At 46.4% G+C, this 4466-nt stretch overlaps 1 pseudogene; it reads left to right on the top strand.

The window, feature by feature from the left end:
• The first annotated feature begins 1002 nt into the window (after nucleotides 1-1002).
• On the top strand, nucleotides 1003-1776 carry LOC135574609 (sesquipedalian-1-like; annotated as a pseudogene).
• Nucleotides 1777-4466: the final 2690 nt, after the last annotated feature.

Genomic DNA, 4466 nt, shown 5'->3' with positions numbered 1-4466 from the left:
GGGGACCCCAAGGTGTGCATGTTTTGTTTTATGCCGTAGCACTACACAGCTGATTCAAATAATCAAAGCTTGATGATTAGATGATTATTTGAATCAGCTGTGTAGTGCTAGGGCAAAAACCAAAACGTGCACCCTTTGGGGTCCCCAGGACTGAGTTTGGAAACGCTAGTCTAATCTAAACTAAGACAGCTAAACCAGGAAAGGTTAAGATAACATTATACCTGAAACATTCATGTGTGAGTAGAGAGTGTAGCTACAGTATACCTCCACTATACCTCCACTGCATATTGGGTGTTCTAGGCAACAACAAAAAAGCTGTGGTGTGCAATTATAATTTGTTTCTGAAATGACAGTAACATTTTGCAGTATACTATTTTCTGTTTCAACTCCAGCAGAAGGCTAGAAGAGGGATGTTGAATTCTGAGCTCCAAGGCTGTTGTTGTAAGGTTAAACTGGACTGTGAAGGATTCACTTACTGGATATGAGATAGACCTATGAGGATACCCCTCGTCTATATCCAGTCTTTGACGCACCAATTGACTGGAAATGCTGTTAAATGTAAAAGCACATTTTTGCACCCTAACCCTGTAGTAGCCTAATACTTCAAAAATGCATCACTGAAAAGACTTGTCTGAACATGTGAAAGTTAATGTATGTGGCAGAGCACTTGCCTTCACCTGCCCAATCATATTACGTCAATGCCATTAGTCTAAGTGGCTCTAGCTAGCAGAGCCCGTTACAGTCACCTCTTGCATGACCCCAGGCATCTCGTAAACAAATCCAAATAATTCAAGACGTTGCACTACACTACTTGTAACCTACAAATGGGTAGATAGGGCGTTTGTTTACAGTAGTCTAATCCTAGACGCCTCTAAACCGTATTGTGAAAGATGTTTACCTAAATAATTAATACATAATCTTATTGGTGAGTTTGACTAGTAACCAGATGCTGTATTGTACTTTTAAATTTTTTATCATGGACTCCCCTGTGGAGGGAGAGTAATGAAGCTGAACGAATGTAGCGTGGCTCACTATGCCACCTGCGTCGCCGCCAGACATGATGGGCTTTCTGTTCAAGAAGGGGGAGGGGAACACAGCCTACCACAGGCGCTGGTTCATCCGGAAGGGCAACATGCTGTTCTACCTTGAGGAGTGTGAGAGCCAGGAACCCATCGGTGTCATCGTGTTGGAGTGCTGCACCGTGATGCTCTGCAAGTCAGCTGAAGAGCTCGCCTTCACCATCAAGTTTGACTGCGCCAAGGTGTGTGTCTACAAGATGTCGGCAGCGAACCAGGCAGCCATGGAATCTTGGATGAAGGCTGTGTCACGAGCCAGCTTCAGCAAGGAGATCCAGGATGGGCCTGGAGGGCTTCAGGGCATGCCCAAGTCCTCCAGGAAGGTTGTGGCGGTGGCACACTCCAAATCAGGAACATCATCCAGTGCTCCTCTGGTGCCCTCTTCCCAGGTTACAGGTTCAGCTGTCACACAGGGGGAGACCCATACCCACAGCCTTCAGGAGGAGGTACAACTCCTTTCAGGAACCTCTAAAGAGAGTAAGCCCTCTGCTCAGGTCAATGGGTGCGCAATGGGCCCCCCCTCTGGTGTGCCGTGGGAGGGGAACAGAAATGGGAACGATGTGGGGCGATGTGGTCAGGCCTCCGCCTGTGCCTCCGCGCAGTGCGGGTGCGTCTCTCTCCTGAGTTTTGCTTCTCCACATTTCATGACTGGTACAGAAAATAGGTTGCTGAACTGAGGGTGGAGTGGCTTCAGAGCTAGTTAGGCGCCCCTCCCTCCCACCTCACAGCCCAACATTAGAAAGGGTACTTGTCACCTCGCACAAATTGTTTCACCCCAAAATACCTTGATTTTAATGTCAGAGTGTGTCCTTGTAATTCCAAACACTGTCTTGGGGCAGTCTGGGAAGCTGGCTGGCTTGCTAAAAGCAGCACTTTCCTGGTAGTTTTAGCTGTCATGGGCCATCGGTAATATGATGTGTTGTCATAGGACTTTACTGTCACTTAATTTTATATGAGAGTATGGTATTGAGTATGTATGAGTATGTATGTATTGAGAGTATGGAAAAGCTTTGTATTTACACATTTCTAGTTATTTTGTATTTTTTTAAATCTTAAACTACAATAGAATCAACTACTTTATCACGTTTTATATCATTGTTGTTTTCTACCATTTTTCTATAGACAAAGGATGACTCCTGAATGTTACTGAATTGAGTATATCTGGCAGATGATAGAAATCAGTATATCGGTATGTACAGTACCAGTCAAAAGTTTGGACACACACACATCAAGGGTTTTTCTTTATTTCACTATTTTCTACAAAATATAATTTATATTTGAGATTCACCCTTTGCCTTGATGACATCTTTGCACACTGTTGGCATTCATGAGGTAGTCACCTGGAATGCATGTCAATGAACAGGTGTGCCTTGTTAAAAGTTAATTTTGTGGAATTTCTTTCCTTATTGCGTTTGAGCCAATCAGTTGTGTTGTGACATGGTAGGGGTGGTATTGAGAAGATAGCCCAATTTGGTAAAAGACCAAGTCCGTATTATGGCAAGAACAGCTCAAATAAGCAAAGAGAAACAACAACTTCTTACTTGAAGACATGAAGGTCAGTCAATCCAGAAAATTTCAAGCACTTTGAACGTTTCTTCATGTGCAGTCGCAAAAACTATCAAGCGCTAGGATGAAACTGAATCTTCTGAGGACCGCAACAGGAAAGGAAGACCCAGAGTTACCTCTGCTGCAAAGGATAAATGCATTAGAGTTAACTGCACCTCAGATTGCTGTAACGGTTCTCTTGTGGTGAAGGAGAGTCGGACCAAAATGCAGCGTGTAGATTGCGATCCATGTTTATTCAACAAACGTAACACGAATCTATATTAAACACTACAAAACAATAAACGTAACGAAAACCGAAACAGCCTAATACTGGTGCACATACACACAGAACAAGGACATCAAGACACTAAGGACAATCACCCACAAAACCCAACACAAAACAGGCTACCTAAATATGGTTCCCAATCAGAGACAATGACTAACACCTGCCTCTGATTGAGAACCATATCAGGCCAAACATAGAAATAGACAAACCAGACACACAACATAGAATGCCCACCCAGCTCACGTCCTGACCAACACTAAAACAAGGAAAACACATACGAACGATGGTCAGACCGTGACAGAATCCCCCCCCCCCCCAAGGTGCGGACTCCGAACGCACAACCTAAACCTATAGGGGAGGGTCTGGATGGGCATCTGTCCGCGGTGGCGGCTCTGGCGCTGGACCCCACTCCATAGTTGTCTTAGTCCACCTCCTTAGCGTCCCTTGAGTGGCGACCCTTGCCGCTAACCTTGGCCTAGGAAAACTAACAACGGGCCCCACTGGACTGAGGGGCAGCTCCGGACTGAGGTAGCTCAGGACTGAGGGGTAGCTCGGGACTGAGGGGTGGCTCGGGACTGAGGGGTAGCTCGGGACTGAGGGGAAGCTCGGGACTGAGGGGAAGCTCAGGAGTGAGAGGAAGCTCAGGCAGGTTGATGGATCTACCAGATCCTGGCTGGCTGGTGGTTTCGGCAGATCCTGGCTGACTGGCAGATCCTGGCTGACTGGCGGATCCTGGCTGACTGGCGGATCCTGGCTGACTGGCGGATCTGGCAGATCCTGGCCGACTGGTGGATCCTGGCCGACTGGTGGATCCTGGCCGACTGGCGGATCCTGGCCGACTGGCGGATCCTGGCCGACTGGCAGATCCTGGCCGACTGGCAGATCTGGCAGATCCCGGCCGACTGGCGGATCTGGAAGAGTCTGGTTGACTGGCGGATCTGGAAGAGTCTGGTTGACTGGCGGATCTGGAAGAGTCTGGTTGACTGGCGGATCTGGAAGAGTCTGGTTGACTGGCGGATCTGTAAGAGTCTGGTTGACTGGCGGATCTGGAAGAGTCTGGTTGACTGGCAGATCTGGAAGAGTCTGGTTGACTGGCAGATCTGGAAGAGTCTGGTTGACTGGCAGATCTGGAAGAGTCTGGTTGACTGGCAGGATGGACTGTGAGGCTGAAGGTTGAAGGTGGTGATACAGATGTGATTATGACTAACCCTCATTGTTGCTGAGTGAAAGATGATCAGTTGTAATTTACTCATTTTTATATTATTATTACATCAATTTCTCTGGCACTAGGAGATCATTTTTGTACTTACTGATTATATACGTAGTTACATTTCCCTTTTTAATGACATGATATTTGGAGTATGTCAAATTATCGGATGAGACTTTGCAAATATCTGTTAAGGTCCCTCAATCGAGTAGTACATTTCAAGCACAAATTCAACCACAAAGACCAGGGAGGTTTTGCAATGACTCGCAAAGAAGGGCACTGATTGGTATGTGTGTTAAAAAAAAAGCAGATGCTGAATGTCCATTTGAGCATGAATGTCCATTTGAGCATG

Source organism: Oncorhynchus nerka, linkage group LG13 (genome assembly GCF_034236695.1).
Source record: "Oncorhynchus nerka isolate Pitt River linkage group LG13, Oner_Uvic_2.0, whole genome shotgun sequence".
In the NCBI taxonomy this organism is placed as follows: domain Eukaryota; kingdom Metazoa; phylum Chordata; class Actinopteri; order Salmoniformes; family Salmonidae; genus Oncorhynchus; species Oncorhynchus nerka.
Note: the sequence above shows the minus strand (reverse complement) of the source record. Positions and strands in the feature narration are given on the sequence as shown.